Source organism: Manis javanica, chromosome 2 (assembly GCF_040802235.1).
Source record: "Manis javanica isolate MJ-LG chromosome 2, MJ_LKY, whole genome shotgun sequence".
NCBI lineage: Eukaryota > Metazoa > Chordata > Mammalia > Pholidota > Manidae > Manis > Manis javanica.
In genome coordinates, this window is record NC_133157.1 from 82,725,217 (window position 1) to 82,741,947 (window position 16,731).

Below are 16,731 nucleotides of genomic sequence, written 5' to 3' on the forward strand. Positions count from 1 at the left end.
AGCACTAAGTAACTTAGGTCACATGGTTTGTTTATAGCCCAGAGGAGTGGCACCATGGAATGATTCACAGAAGAGTCTCACACTACTTACCTGGCCATCTGTTTGGACAAATTTCAACCTGGAGTTGCGTTGTTTATTTTATGAATGTCACATTAGTCCTTCTAGGGATGATGTGACTCAGGCCCAAATACATGAGTTGTTCAAATGAACATCATTTTCAAAAAACAAACAAATCCCTGTTTGCAAAAGCAGGGATCTCCAGTGTGTTCCTGAATATTAGAGCACAGCCTGAACATTCATTGGAGACTTTCCTAGGCATGTGACTATTTGTGAAGCTAAGAGGAAGCAAAGAATTAGAGACTATGGTGTCTGTAAAGGAGGTGACCAGGTGTGTCACTGGAAATAACTCTTACGTTGTCTGCCGCAAATTCACCATTGAAGACTTTCTCGAACTTTTCTAGATTTGTAGGATACACACCATATCACTTTCATCTGTGCCAGAAAACAAAGTCCCACAGGCCAGTGTCTGTGAGGCTACTCTGTTGCAACGTGTGCCTACAGCCATTACCTATCAAGTAATTTTGAAATATTTTCATTGACACGTCTTAAAAAGTAGTAAAAATTTTTCGAAAGACCAAATAAGTTTTTTCTTAGCTCAGAAAATAGATGACCTAAATCTGGCCCTGTTTGCTGCCTTGTCCAAGAAACTCAGCCCCATTTTCCCTATATTAAGGCAAAATGCAGTTTCAAGCACATGTTGCCACTGGCAGAAGAAAGCAAAGCATTGCCCACACAGCCCAATTTCACCTTAGTTTTTGCTGAGCTTGGCTCTGGTTCAGCCTTTACCCTGGTGCCTCACACCTGCAGCCTGGGCTCTGGTACCTCCCTGAGTTCCCAGGCAGCCCTGGGCTGGAGGCACTGGAACAAACACCCTGGTTCCCAGCAAGCCTGCTCCACCCTGCCCCAAGGCCAGGCCTTCCTCTCCCTCGGCTTTCTCACCCAGCTGGCAGCCTCCAGAGGACAGCCTGTCTTCACATCTTTCCACCCCAGGCAACAGCAGCTTTGGGACCCAGAGGAGTTGGTCCCTGGTTTGTGTCTGTCTACCAGAGGAAGAGGGCTGAGAGCACCCAGTTTTGAGATTATTGGAGATGGTGATCAGTGAGATGTGTTTATGCTGGTGGAGCTGACTGTGCTGACTCAGTCGGCCTGGGTGAATACCGTCCTGGCCTTCCTTTTGTTCACTTAAGGAAAATGACATCAGAGTGCAGGATAGGCTCCCAGCAGGAGAGCTAATGCCAGGGAGACAGTTCATTGGATGCTTTACTGAACCTCAGCTGTTCTCTCCAGCAACCTTGGTGTGACAGGGAGCAATTTGTTCAGGTGATGGAGCTTCAGTGGGCCTCAGGCCAGACCTCTCATCCCTGCGGACCACCCTTCCAGCACTGAAAGACAATAGGGTCTCCACACTGGCTTAAGCCTGTCTCCTCTCAACCTGAAAAATCTGGCTCACTTCTCTCATTACACACAGAGGTGTTGGCAGCTGGAAGAACCTCCCTCGGAGACGCTGGAGGCCAGGTACGCCCAGGCTGGGTTGAAAACCCGCACTGAAAATCCCCACCACGGCTAGGTCTTCTTGCCTTTCTCCACGTGGTCAGTCACCCTGCTGGGGTAGAATTTGCTCGTGACCATGTGGTGGCCTTGGGTTTGAGGGGCTACTCTCTGGAGGGCTAGCACCCACATGTATTTGCAATCCATTTGGTCAATGTCTCACTGGATTATCTATCCCTGGTAAGACCTCTTTGAGGTTCAGAGATTTTTTGAGGTTTAGAATTTCCAATTTTTAAGATTCCCAGTATTTAAAAACAGGAAGAAACACCTAAACAAGTCTTTAAAAAACTTCTATTTTTTGACTTTTCAATCTTTTTGGAATATTTCCAGAATTGTAAGATATCCCTAGTTAGAAATGACAGCAAAAGCAAAATACAAGGCCCTGTGAATGTGACAAGTGGGCCAAATAGTTATTTTGCACTCAGCATCTCCCTGTCAGCCTCCAGCTGGCCCTCCCCTGTCGGCTGGGGCTCCTCTACTAGACGCTCATGGTGCAACACTAGGCACTTTGGCATCACCCAACTGAGAGGTACCTTGGTGGCTTAGAAAAAGAAAGAGGCCTCTCTTCGCCAGCAACTTGGGTTTTACTCTTGGAAGTTGATGACTTCCATGGTAAGTTTTTAAGCCAGTGGTAACTGCCATTTCCTCTTTATTTTGTTTTTGAAATCATATTTGCTAGGGGAGGAAGGATACCCCCTCTGAGGTATTCTATTACCCACCACTCCCGATTCTCTCAAAACTCCAGGGGAAAGAAAAACGTTTCTCTTTGGTGACTACCCCACATCAAAGCAAGGAATTCAGCACTGTGGTGGGCCTGGAATTTCCTTACAGAGAGTGATTCTAGAAAGGAGTCAGCTCGTAGTAAGGCAGAGATGATGGCGTTCAACACACATGCTGTCTGCTCTTCCATGTGTTCCTGACTGTGGTCAGGACAGTCATGTGATGAGTTCTGACCAATAGGCTGTAGGCAGAAGTGGTTCATGTCATTTCTAGTCTAAGAGTTGGAGCATGACCCTTCTAATCTGTATCTTCCTTTTTGACAGTGTCTGGAGATGTTTTAAATGGCAGAGCTTGGTTCCTGCAGGGTAAGACTCCCTCCTGCCATATACTGAACATATAGCAGAGTGACAAATCAACTCCTGGTACGTAAAGCCATTGAGATTTTTGACCACTGCATAGCTTAACCTATCCTGACTGATACCATAAGAACTTGAGGTAGATTTTATTTGAACAGTTGGATTTTAAAATATTTAAAAGAATCTTATGTATGCATATTATTGTATTTGTGTAATATGATTAAAAAGTTTTGGCTCATGAGCTTCTTCATGTGCAGCCAGCAAAATGAACTACAAATTAGATCTCTTCTTGTTTTCATTGTCTTTTTGTTTTTGCCTATATTAAGCACATGATGTTAAGATTGTTACCCAAAATAGGAAGTGGGGTTAGGAGTCTATAAATCAAGTTTTCTCTGCTGTGAGCGAAGTCTGAGATAGTCTATGGTCTCAGGAAGTTCAGGAGAGTGGGAAAAGGCCAGGAAGAGGAATCAAGAGATTTAGAAACCACAGGACATTCAGGATCACTCTGCATTGAAGCTTAATTCATCCCGGGGTCCTTCCTCAGTGGCTCAGTCCCACACTGATGTCCCCTCTGTGCTGGAAGTCAGTGGTTATCTGTGCTTCATCGTAATTATATTTTGCTTCACACTGTCCATTCATTCCACAAATATTTGCTGAGCCTAGGATGGGATCCCATGTGAGAAGATGGGAACTCAGAGGAGTTAGCCAGCTCTAAAGACTGCACAGTCTAGTAAGACTTGCCATTATGGTCTGTGCAGAGTTTCATTGTTGTTGGGTTGGCTCCCTGCTTGTGGGAAGGAATTATGCCTTTCATTTGCCATCTATCTTCCACATGCCCTGGTATGAAGCCGGCAGTGTGGAGGCTGTTTCACAGATGGTTGACGCAATGTCTCTGCTAGGCACACTCATCAGCCAGTGCTTTTATCTTGATCTTTATTAGTATCCATTCCCAAAGCAAAATGGTTCTTCTGGTTTTAGTACAGATCCATTTTCCCATCTTTACATTACTATGGTCTGCTCTGGGTTGCTTTCCAAGATGTAATTCTGGCAAAGCCATCATTTTCCATCCCTAAAACTTACTCAAGGGCAGCCAGGTTTGTATTCGATAGCAAGCAACTGTGGAAATTTGTATGTGTGGTCAGGGGGAAAGGCTGTGAGAAAAACACCCAGCAGAACTCTGACCCGCTCAAGAATATGCTCTCTTAAAGGGTCATTCCCACGAAATGCCGCATTTTGTGCAAAAACCATTTCAAGCATCACCCTTTTCTCCATCCTTGATGTTCAGCTTGACATGCACTTTCCATATACAAGTCAAAGCAAGACTTTTCCAAGTGTCAGCATCACAAGCTCAAGCTAGTGCTTGGCAGTGAACTGGGTTTCCTTTTGCCGCTGGCAGAGTATTAGTAACCAAAGCCTGTCTAGATGAGCAGAGCCTCACCAATGGACTGGGGCCTCCCCAAGTGCCAAAGAGCACCTGGGTTCCAGCCTGTCCAATCCCCTAAAAATCTGCCCCTGAACCCCATGAGTTCAGGGTGTGCAGTCAAGGATGACAGAGCTGCACCTTTTTTTTTTAACTTTTGAAGGGCAAAGGGCCCAGCTTGTTCTCTGCAGCTAGGTGAGCTGAACGGGCTGCAGGCAAGCACCAGCATTTGTCAGGAAGCTGTGCCAAAATGATGCAGATGAGAGAGCCCCAAAGCAGAGGAGGGCAGCTCATGAGCTGATTGTGCCAAGGCCTGTCAAGTAATCCTTTGCAAACCCAGTATAATCAATGCCACCCAAGGGCACAGATGTACCAGTAAAAACCGCTTATACCTTTAGCTGAATGGGGTTTGAGACTAGCATTTGGTGAGAGTATCTGTTGTCTCCAGGCACACCAGACTGCCAAATACAAAAGTGACTCTTTTGATATTGATAAATAACTTGACACATGATTCCCCCCATAGAAATTGTGCAAATCCTTAATTATGAGGGCACTTTCTCAGGGGCACCTTAGAATATTAGGCTAAATTGAGTTGTTATCTTTACCTTCGCCAAGGCTTTTGTACCGCTGCACAGTATGCTGCCCTTAGAAGTTTTTGCTTTTGTTTGTACATCATTGGTTCTACTTGGAGTAAGGTTTCCAAGAATTAAAAAGGAAAAAAAAAGTATTTTTCTTTTCTCCTGTTGGTGAATGGGTCACAAGATTGCAATTCTAAACAATCTCACAATTAATTCTTGAGCTATGTAGTCCAGTTAGAACAAATGCTTCCTTTTTGGTTTAATTAGAGATGAGTACACGCCTGTGAGCTTATTTGTATAAAATAAATGCTCATTAAACAAGGTTTGGATCAGGTTCAGCTTGTTAGAAATGCCATGAAAAGAGAGCTTTTTTTCACTGTCTCTGGCATCTTTAACCCCGTAAATTCCCAGAGTGAACATCTTAGTGTGAGGAATATAAAGAGTATCTTTATGGAAACCTGGTGAACTTGAAAGAGGCGACATGCTTCCTGGGACTGTTGGTAGATGCTCATCTTCTTGTCTTCGCACACATGGCATCCTAACCTTTCCCCCGGCCTCTGTGAGTGGGAAATCTTCAGAAGCTGCATTTCTGAAGAAGGCCCACCCTCTTGTAGAAAGAATAAGCTTCTGGAGGTTGTGTGCTCCTGAAAGTCTCAGTACTCGGGAGTATGAGCTGTGGACCAGCAAAGCAGCAGAACCTCCTGGGGGTGCATGAGAAATGCAGAATCTCAGGTCCCCACCCCAGAGCTAGGAGAATCTGCATTTTAACAGGATCCTGGGTGATTCACATGCACATTACAATTTGAGGAGCACGGGTCTAAAGGTAGCAAATGATGAAGATTTTATTTTGAAAGATAAAGGGCCCCTGGAAGTCTCCCAAAGCGCCACTTGACTTGAAGAGAACCAGCTGCCAGCCCTCTCTGTGCGGTGGGGGGACTGCCACTTTGGCCCCTCCCCCAGGCTCTCAGCTAGAGACTCAAGTGTCTCCCCTCCTGACTCATCCTCCGGCAAGCTCCCGTGACTAAAAGGACCCGGCCCCAAGGCAGGCCCTCCCTGTGGGGTGTGCTGTGGGGGCCTTGTGGCCTCCCCTTGGAAACTGAGCTCCTGCTGCCCCTCTGGCTATGGGGAAAGAGGGGATTCCTGCCCTCGAGAGACTCTGGCTGCTGTGCACTGATGCTGGAGGGGGAAGGTGAGTGGGAAAGTCACGGGACCGCCAGGCCTACGATGACACCAACCATAGACTGCTCATGAGACCCATCATTGGAAAGGTCACGTGTCCTTCAAGGAGGCAGCCTCTGTCCCCATGGGGAGGGGTCCATTCTTTAGTGTCCTGCCATGTGCCAAGAAAGAACCTCAAGACTGCCTGTACATTAAAGAGAACTTTACTTGCCAAGCCAACGTTAAGTGCCACCATGATTTATTTTTCTGTTCAGCAAGAGCTTGTCCATCTTTTTCTCATTTATTTTGTGTAATGGGATGACAGCATCAGCAAAGTTACTGAGGGGCCTGTAATCTCTATGTTCTCTCATGGCATTCACTCCTGGCACTTTCCTTAAAGGGGCTTCAGGGGAGAAGATATTGCTATACCCCTGCTTCACCTGCTTCATGCTGCCTGGACAGAACTGAGCAGGCAGATTTTAATTTTCTGTTTTTCCATCACAGACACCAAGATTAATGTTGCTGCCAATTAAGGGACACTGAGGGAACCCAGACCAGGAGGTGAATTATCATAAATGAGCCTCGTAGATAGTCCTGGGCTGATACTCTGGTACCTGGACCAGGAACTCTGCTTACTGCCACTGCTGTGGTGACAGACCCAGGCCTCAGCTCCGGTGGGTGACATGCCCTGGTGACCCCATTCCTGCTCTCTGCTCCTTTGGCTGGTGAAATAGGAGCTTGGAGGAAAACCTTGGAGGAGAACTGGAGGGAAGCATCACTCCCTCCCAATAAGTACAATTTCCTTAAACCATGAGGACTGTCATCCACCAGCTCATCACCTAATGGACATGGGATGGTGGAAGGAGATGTGGGGGAGGCAGGCTTAACTGGGCTGAGACTAAGGCTGGAAGGGCCCAGAATAAGAAGCTGGGATCAGGTAACCATGTAGCTTGGTTTTGGGAGCTGAGATCAGTTTGCTCGAAACCTTGGACATAATTTTGAAAAGCTTGCATGGGGTTCTGGTATAAGAGCTTTAAAATAAGTTTGTTATTTTAAAACATCACAGAGGCAAAATATGTTCAATGTTTTAAAGTAAGAAAATAAAAGTTTAAATGATCAAACATAACTCGTTAATCCACGACTCAACACTTTAGCATGTTATGTTCCTCCACATTTTATGTATTTAGAGATATAAATACAGATTTATAGATTTAAATATAGTATAAAATGAAATCATACTGCACACATTCATTTGTATGTGGTTTTTAGTTAAGCCTATATCATGAAGATCTTCTATAATATCATTTCAACAGCTGCGTACTTTTACATTTGTGCATATATTTCATTTTTTGCAGCTAATTTGCTACTATTGGATATTTAAGCTATGCCCTTATTTGTCTATCTATCATCTATGTTTTACTATCTTAAACAATATTAAACTATATTATGTCTGTTAAACTTTTGTACATATCCTAAATTATTTCCTCAGAATAATAATTGCTTGGTTAAAGGGAATTTCTGTTTCAGGAATTTTGAATCTTATTGCCAAATGGTCTTCCAGAAAGCTTGTATGAGTTGTACTCTTGTGAGAAATACCTTTCTTACTCTAGCCATTAATTTTTTTGGGGAAAAAAAATCCGTTAGTGTTTTTTACCATGCTTCCACCCAGAACCTTCCTTGAGCTTTCCCTCGGCCACAGATAGAATAAAATACGAGGCTTCAAGCGCTAGAATCCAGATGACGACCATGCAAAGCCTCGTCCTCATTGCGGGGTCTCCCCAGCTCCTGCGGGGGCGAGTTAGCGGTAGAGGCTTGAGACCCTGGAGCGGGCTTGGGGTGGGCTTTGCTTCTCCGTGATGTCTGGGCCCTGGGGGCTCAGGAGACAGGACCACAGGTTCTACAACCACCTGAGGGCTACCTGTGCAGGTGCCCGGTGAGGGGCACAGGGCCCAGCAGTGCGGCCTGGGTCCCGGGAGAGCTTGGTGCCGCTGCTGCGTGAGCCCCGGGGGCCCGAGGCAAGATAAAGCTCAGAGGCAGGCCACATTCAGAGTGGAGTCATCCCAGGGAGCAGCCCTATCGGGACTCTGTCTACAGGGTGGGGGAGGGAAAGGGAAGGGAAGGGAGGGGAGGGGAAAGGAAAGAAAACATGTATTCACAGAGCTCCCTAAAAAGAATTTTTTTGACTTATGTTTTGCAAAGTAAAACATTTAATTGAATAATTGATGCAAAAAATAATCACTACCGATGACTAAAAAACTCAAGCTCAGGAAGGAAACATGGGAGGGTGGGAGAGAGAGAGACAGGGAAAGTAATAATGAAACAAATAGAAAAGACTTGGAGATTAAGACCTTACGTGCAATACTGAGGCATTTCAGTAGGAAAAAAGGGAATTGATGGAGAAGTTATAAATAAATAATAAAAGAAAACATTTTAAACTAAACAAAATTTCAAGTTTGAAATTGAAAGGGCTCGGCAAATGTCAGGCAGGGTTAATAATAGTATTAATGGTAGTGATACCTGTAATACAGACCAGACCAGAGCTGAGCTGTAGAACTTCCTGCAATGATGGAAATGTTCTGTGCTGGGCAATATGGTAGCCGAGAGCCACGCAGAGTTTCTGAGCATGTGCAATGTGAATAGAATGACCAAGGAAGTGACTTTAAATTTGTTTTAATTTTAATTAATTAACATTTACACTTAAATAGTCCTTTGTGGCTAGCCGCTACCACATGGGGCAGCTCAGATTTAGCCTTTTCCTGGTGAAATTTCTAAAGTACACACATCAGTGTAAAAGCTATAAACTTCAAGATAAATACAAAGTATAGAGAATCAGACTTGTATTGAACTTCTCACCTGCAACACTAGAAGTTAAAAGAAAATAGAAGCACATTTACAAATTATTAAAAGAAAAGTATATACATGATTTAAAAAGCCCCCATTGTGCTCAGACTATGAACAACTACATGACAAGGTAAAATGCTGAAGCTGTTCCAATTAAATCAAGCCTGAGAGAAGGTGCCCACCATCGCTGCTATTATTCAACATTGTTTGAAGTTTCTAGAAAATTAAATCAGCAGAATATATGTTAGCATCAAAACTCCTCAAAAAAGTTTTTATTTTCAGAAATATGAATGTATTTCTAGAAAACTTAGAGATTATTAAAAAGCTATTTAGAATTTAGCAGATTTTGACAAGGAATATGTAGTTATATACATAAATGTACAAAACCAATAGTGTTTTTTTCTGATATAGGAATAATTAGGAAAGGGAATGGGGGAAATTTCATTTAAAATAGATACAAAAGCTATAAAGTAATCAGGAATAAATTTAATAAGAATGATGAGGACTATAAAACTTTATTGTGGGACTTCAGGTAGAAACAAATAGAGAAACATACCATATTCTGGAGGAAAGACAATGTTTTAAGTCTCAACCCTCAAGAAATCAGTAGCTACACAAAAGGCATTTGTCACAAGTCCCTCCTCTTTCTCTATGGGACATTAAGAATTGTACTTGATTTGAAGTGTATATGATAAGTACAAGTGTGTAAGAATTTCTAATAAAATTTGAAAAAGGAAAATACTGAGGCTGGCTGAGAGGATTTGCTAAGCCAGATGCAAAAACATGCTATAAAACTTCTGGAAGCAAAATAGCATGGCATTAACATTAGGGCAGGGAAGTGCTAAGGGAGCCTTCAGGCTCCTGGAAGGAGGTAGTTCCGAGGAAAACTCAAATGACAGGAGAGAGACACACAGAGAGTTTTCCAGATTAGTGTCTGGGTATTTGCTAGGATCTGACAATTCTCTGCAAATCTAAAATGTGTTTTATTTTAAATTATAAATGGCAAAAGGTAAACATGATTTTTAAGGTCATCTGATTACTAAGGACAGTCACAAGATCTCTGTGTTGTATTTGCACTTACAGTTATGATGCCTGTATGATTGTACTGGGGGTCAGTAGCCCTGATTTAATCTGGTGGGAATAAGAACAGAGGTAGATTCAAAACACTGATGATGTGTTCAAGTTGAATGCCAAATGCCAATGTGGCTCTGTGACAAGTACAACAAAGGTTGTTAACATCAGTTTGATCAAAAAGCATTAGTTGTCACATAAATAATGCTCTCCGTCTACCCAGCTCAAGGGAACCTGCCCATCAACCCTAGTACTCTGTTCATTGCTGACCAGAAACTTTGTTATGGCAACACATGTGTTAATTTGAAGTTTACTAGTTTTATAGTTTTATTTGTATTTAATTTGTTGAGCAGATTTAGTTGCAAAGCTAAGAAGGAGTTTATGCCTAGTATTTTTTGCATATTGTCATAAAAAATAACTTAAGCTATAAAAAAAAGAAAGCATAGCTTTGGCACCAGAATAGAAAAACAGATCAGTGGAAAGATCTGCAACACTGAAGAGACAGTTCAGACCTGAAGATAAATGTGAACTAAAAATGGGATTAAACAGCCTTTTATTTTAGTGGGAAAAGAATGATTAATAAATAATGGATAGGGGCACAATTAACAACCCATATAAAGGAAAACAAAGACAGACCTCTGCTTCACCTTACTTCTTAAACCTGCCCGAGTTTCTCTTGCTGTCTGGGGCTGGAAGAATCCTGTGATGGGGGCCAACCTGTGCTCCGCTGGACTGCTGGTGACATCTTTGCCCCCTACCCACTAGATGCCAGCAGCAGCCTCCTCCTCCCAGCTGTCACAAACAAAATGTCTCCGGACATTGTCAGGAGGTGTTGGTGGTAGAGGAAATTGCCCCATTTGAGAACCACTGGTTTAGATTCCCTCAAGACCCAAATGTTAAACAAAAACCATCATCATCAGAAATACACCAGGCCATGTTCATAAGAGGATGTCTCTGATTACATTTTTGGAGGTAAAATACAGGGAAACAATCTGAGAGCTAGCCACAGGGACTGACTGGTTAAACCATGGTGCATCTATGCAATGCAGGATCTGCAGCCACCACAAGGTCACACTATATCTCACTGAGAGAGAAATCCACAGTACCTTCTTCAGTAGCAAAAGAGGTTTACAATTTTTTTTAAGAAAGGAGAACAAAAGACCCTCTGCGTGTATATGGTTGAGTGGATACAAATATATATTTTGCATGTTTGTGTAAGTGTTGAAAATGTTGTACGGGGGGACACAAACCAAGCTGGGAACCCTGGCTACCCTGAAGGAGCAGAGGCATGACTGCTAGCTAGATCTGGGTGGGCCACAAGACACTCCTGGCTTCATCTTTAGTACTAGTCTACTGTGGCAAGCACATAATGGCTTTGCAATCTGAATGGAAAAGCCATTAGAGTTTATGTAGTTCAAAGGCCTAACTATAAAGGGGGAGGGTACCCTTTATGGCTCAGTGTGCTCGGGGCTGTAACATAGTGATGGGGAGGTCTTGTAGGGCAGTATGTAGCAGGGTGGTGTAGTGGGTTTTTAGCTGAGTGAGGGGATAGTGGGTTGAATGGTAGCCTCTAAAAAGATCTGTGTGTGTCCAAATCCCTGGAACCTATGAATGTCACCCTATTTGGAAAGAGTCTTTGCAGATATAATTAAGGATGTTGAAATAAGATCACGCAGGACCTGGAATCCGGTATAAGTGTCCATACAAGAGAAAGGCAGAGAAAGACTTGAGACAACAGAGGTGAAGGTGGTGTGGGGAGGGAGGCAAAGACTGGTGTGATGGAGCCACAAGCCAAGGAATGCTGGGAGCCACCAGGAGAGGGAAAAGGCAAGAAACAGCTTCTCCCCTAGAGCCTCTGCAGGGAGCATAACCCAGCCCATGCTTCTGGCTTCCAGAGCTGGGAGGGAACAAATTTCTATTGTTTAAGCCAGTTGTGTTACTTTGTTCCAGCAACCTCAGAAAACTGCTATAAGAAGAATGCTTGCTTTTTTCTGGGATGGGTGAGGGAGGCTTCATTGCAGATGTGGCTCTTGTCTTGTCCCTCCACGGAAGTAGGAGCCCTAGGGAAGCTGCTGCCGGTGGGGCAGCTGTGTAAGCAAAGGCCCAGCAGCCTGGGGGCCCGGCTGGGGAGTGTGTGTGAAGGTAAGGATGGGGTGGAAGGTAAAAGCATCATGTTTTCATCTGATCTGTTTAGCTCGAGAAATCAATTCACAAACAAGTCAGGGATATTTTCTAAGAGTATTGAGCCAATTCATATAAGAGACAGAACTCTGATAAAATCTCCCTTTAGTATCAAATTCACCAGGGAGGGGATTGCAGCCCCATGGAGACCCAAGAAAGAGAGATCTGAGAAGCGATTCCTTGTGTTGGAAATGCAGCAGCTTTTGGCTCTCGAGGGCCCCATTCTCAGCCAGCTTGCTCGCATTCCTAGCAGACGGCTTGCTCAAGCATTCATGTTATCCCTGCCAGAGTGGGAAGCCCCCAAGCTAGGTAGAAAACAAAATATTTTCATCATTTGACATGATAAAGCGTGTGGCTCTTGAGTAAGAAGAGCTGGCACAACCATGGGCGTGTTCTGTCTTATCCCATTTACTCCAGCTCCAAGGGGAAACAAGTCTCCACCAGCCAGCATGTCAGAGGTGGCCTGGGAAGGGACAGAAGCCATGCCCTTTCTTTGCAGAGCAGGTATGACCTTGACTTTCTAGCAGCGTGGATTCTTCCGCTTGTTCAGTGGAGTTTTAGTCCCAGGTGAGCATGCCTTCTCGATACCCTTAGAAATGCCCGAGCACGGAACCTCTGGGGTGGTACAGATTGAGACCCGAAAGGAATGGGCTTACATACCAGAAACGCTTGCAGATGTATAGTTGAAAACATTTGTTTCACAGGGCTGACACTATAAATAAGATGTGGATAAGCAAGAAGGCAACAGTTTGCCTGGGTGGCCTTGTCTTCCTGGCAGAGATGTTTCCCAGAAGCACGCACCACTGGGGCTGGCTCTGGACCTGGTGCAGCTGCCAAGTCATCACTGTGACATGGCTCACTGCTGCCCTTATACCAAGCCCTTTCCCTCACTGTCCAAACCCTATCTGCAGTCATCTCTATGAGCTCCCATGAGAGGCTGCGGCTCTCCTCTGTTGGTCGTACACCATGCATGTAAATCCTGTCTCCTCAGTGGATGGTGGAGGGTGTGTGTTTGTGTGTGAGAGCATACACATGTGTGTATGTGTGTGTGTGCGTGAAAAATCCCAACAAGTGCAAGTTTGAAAGCATGGGACCTGGATGCTCTGGGAGTTCTCACTTGCCTCCCAAACAGAAGAAGGAAGGTTCTTGCCTGCTCTTGGCAAAGAAGGAAATCTTGGAGTGACGGGGGGCAGCAAGGATAGGAAGGAGACTGCAGATCACAGATCACACTGGTCACCACCCAGAAGCACAGTGGAAACAGGTGGTGTGCGGGGAGCAGGACAGGTACCCGATGGGCGGAAGGTCAAGCGCCTCTGCTGTATCCTGGCTCTTGCTCACAGCCAGTGTGGCCAACGGAGGTGGAAGTGAGTAACGGGGTGGAGAAGAGAAGGTAAGGAGCCAAAGGAATGATTCAGCCCAGCAGCTGAGAAACGGGCAAGAGGAAATAAGTGGGAAGACGCTTCTCTGGAACAGATGCCAGCTGAGCAGAGCAGTTTGAAAGCCTCTGTCTGCAGGCTGGTTATGACAAAGCTTCCAGGTGGCCGGGAAGAAACCAGGCCCTCATTTGTGCTCCCTGGACATTCGTTTCTCATCCCAATTTAGAAACAGATGAAGGCACCGTGTGGGGCTCTCTGACATCCATTATCTCAGCCAAGTCTCACGAATCTTAAGTCCATTTTACAAAAGGGGAAATTGAGGTCCAGAAAGGTGAAATAATGTTTTCAAGGTCAAGGAGGAAGCTCACAAACCCAGGTTGTTAGTGATGTGTCAGGGCTGTACAGCAGGTCCTGGTCCTGCTTTTCTTGGGGAGTATGAGATATTCTTAATGGCAAAGTGGGATTTCCCTCCTCTCGTGGTGTAAACACGGGCTGCTAATTTTGTCCAGGAACTGGCATAGGCACCAAACTATGCTGCATCATTTGCTCCTCACGAACCTGTGAGTTAGTTATCATCACCCCACTCTCTGGAGCAAACTGAGAGAACTCCCCCAGGGGCACCACAGCGAGGTCATGCCCCAGCCAGGATTCAAACCTGAAGCACAGTGATCCCAAGGGCCATGGTCTGGCCCACTGCACTCTGTTGCTTCCCTCATGGAAGGGGCCCCACTGACTTCTGTGTTCCGTTTGCCGCAGGCTCTGCCCAGGACAGGAGGTGCGTTGCTACCGAGAGCACCGGCAACAATGCCCATTACTCGTTACTCACGGGCCTCCCACACCTCCTAGTGATTAAGCCCTTAGACTCCCCTCCCCCTGCCCCCCCCGCCCACCCGGGGTGAAATCATGGCGTAAATTAAGGTGATGGTGATATCTTAGCAACTGCGTGCACCAAACAAAGGCCCCTTGTTTTAGCTAATCACCCGAGCCCTCCTTGGGCAAGACTGAGCTCCCACCAGTAATTAAAGAAGACGGTTTAACATGGCTGAGTGAGGGCAGGGCTCACAGCAATGTGGAAAAGTGTCAGAAGAGGAGACCCTATGTCAGGTCCTAATTTGACATGTTAATGAGGGCACCAATAAAAGATAATAAGGTGTAGGCTTACCCTGGGATGACAAAAGCTCAACACTAATCTGAGTCTTCCTTTTATGTAATTTTCTTGCCAGTAGCTAAATAGATTTTTTTGGCCTCCTTTTATTTCCCAATTTATCCTTCGATGGAGCTTCTAACGAGTGGTCACATGCCCTGATGTTGATCACTGTCTACCCAGATCACACTAGTGCATATAGATTCTGCAGCAAAATGTTCAAACCCAGCTCTGCCACTTACTAGCTGTGTGCCCTTGGACAAGTTACCTAAACTCCCAGTACTTCAATTACTGCATCCATAAAGTGGCAATAACGATACTACTCTCTAGTTGCTAAGGCTGTTGGGAGGATTAAAGTCAAGTCACATATAGTACACGTTGAGGGTGGTGCCCAGTGTATAAGTGCTATATGAGTGCTTGTTTTTATTACCTTCACAATTTTCTAAACTATCCTTGTATAACTATATAGTGTCTTACATAGAGCAAGTATTCAAAAAAGATCCCTTTACTCTTAGCAACTTACAATGTTCTCATTACAAAACAAGAAATGGTAATTATGTGATGGCATGGAGGTGTTAGCTGGTGCTATGGCGACAATTGGTTTGCAATATTTAAGCGCATCAAAGCACCACGTTTACAACATAAATTTACACATGTCAATCTGGAAAAATAATGAAAGCTGGAAAAAACAATAAATGTCCCTTCATTACATTTTCTTTCTCCCCCTCTTTTCCCTCCTCATCCTTTTCTCCCCACGAACAAGGACTCTATTGCTATCATCATACGCAAATGCAAGTGAGGGGGTGAGGACCCATTAGACCCCTTAGTACCTGGTTACAATGAGTTAGAAAGGAAGATGGCAGAGGTGAAAAAATCTCTGGCTGACTCCTTTCCTGGCTTGAGAAGTTCACACTCTCGGTATTTATATTTTTCTTTTCTAAAGATAACATTTTGAATTTCAGCTTCTCATTTATGGATTTTTCAGTGTATTGTGAGTTCATCTGAAATCCCATAACTTCGTTTTCTTATTCACTGCCAAAACTCTGGCAATCTAGAGTTCTCTAACTTCTTCAATAGCACATTAAAGTTTATTTGTTACAAACTTTAATTATACAATTTATAGGAATTTATATGGGATAATACTGTTTTTATAGGCAAATTACATTTGTGTGATTTTTAATACTCATCAGAGTAGCAATATAAAGAATTCTTAAGGAACATAATGGGATTTGTGCTTCTTATGAACATATTTCCTTTTCAGAAAATTGTATTTTAAGATTTTCATGTAATGTTAATACCCTATTCACCATAAAGATGTCTGAGGATAGATCTGATCTTTCACAGCAATTACAAATGTAAAACTTGGCTACTGTTAGAAAAACAAATTTAAGAAAAGTCCTTGATGAAAGAGTGGGCCTGAGGGGGAGGGGACCCAAATTGGGAGCAACAAAGATATTCAAAAAGGTATGAAAAAATACAAAGAGGAAGAGGGTTCTCCTCATAGGTGAAATGCAGAAGGCTGATTCACTCACAAACACATCCAGAAGAAATGTGTATTCATATCTGTTACTATGCTCAAGAATAAATTTACAAGATTATGGATGAATTTAGAAAATTCAGCAAGTTGGCCATTTGGTGACATGATCCTTAGAGGAATTCACATCATTTCCTTATTCTGTTATGAAATAATTCTCTACTTGCCTGTCGTATTTGAGAGGAGGTTAAGCAGAAACAGGTTGAATGACTTATAGTTAGGAGAGATGCAGAGGGGCCTTGTGACAAATTGTTAGGAAGGCAGGCTAGAGGATTCTTCCTAATAAATAGCTGTAGTGAACTATAAGATACATGCAGGGAAGTGTACGAGTCACAGATGTACAGCAAAATGTAATTTATACCCAGACAAGGACATAAAACACATTACCAACCTTCCAGAAAAGCTTCTTACCCCCTCCCATGTGCCTTGCAATCTTCCCCGAAATAATCACTGTCCTGACTTACATGGACACAGATCAGCTTGTCTTTTACATGTAATTCTGAACTTTAAATAAATAGAATCACACATCTAAGCTCTGTAGTGCTGGCTTCTTTTGCTCAGCATGTTTGTGAGATCTGATGATGTTGTGTAGTTAAAGTTGTTTTGTTCATGTTATGTAATATTCTGCAGTGGAACTGTCTTGCAATTTACCTGTTCTATGATTGATGACTATTTGGATTGTTTTCAGTTTGTAGCTGTTACAAAGAAGGTTGCTATGTACATTCTAGAACATGTATTTTGGTG

The 16,731-nt window shown here is 43.9% G+C and overlaps 1 long non-coding RNA gene across 1 annotated transcript; it reads left to right on the plus strand.

Moving 5' to 3' along the window:
* The first annotated feature begins 1,143 nt into the window (after positions 1–1,143).
* Positions 1,144–7,296, plus strand: LOC108402467 (uncharacterized). Its single transcript, XR_001854440.3, has 3 exons — positions 1,144–1,575; positions 2,652–2,750; positions 6,345–7,296. It is a non-coding gene; the product is annotated as an uncharacterized lncRNA (long non-coding RNA).
* The last annotated feature ends 9,435 nt before the right edge of the window (positions 7,297–16,731 follow it).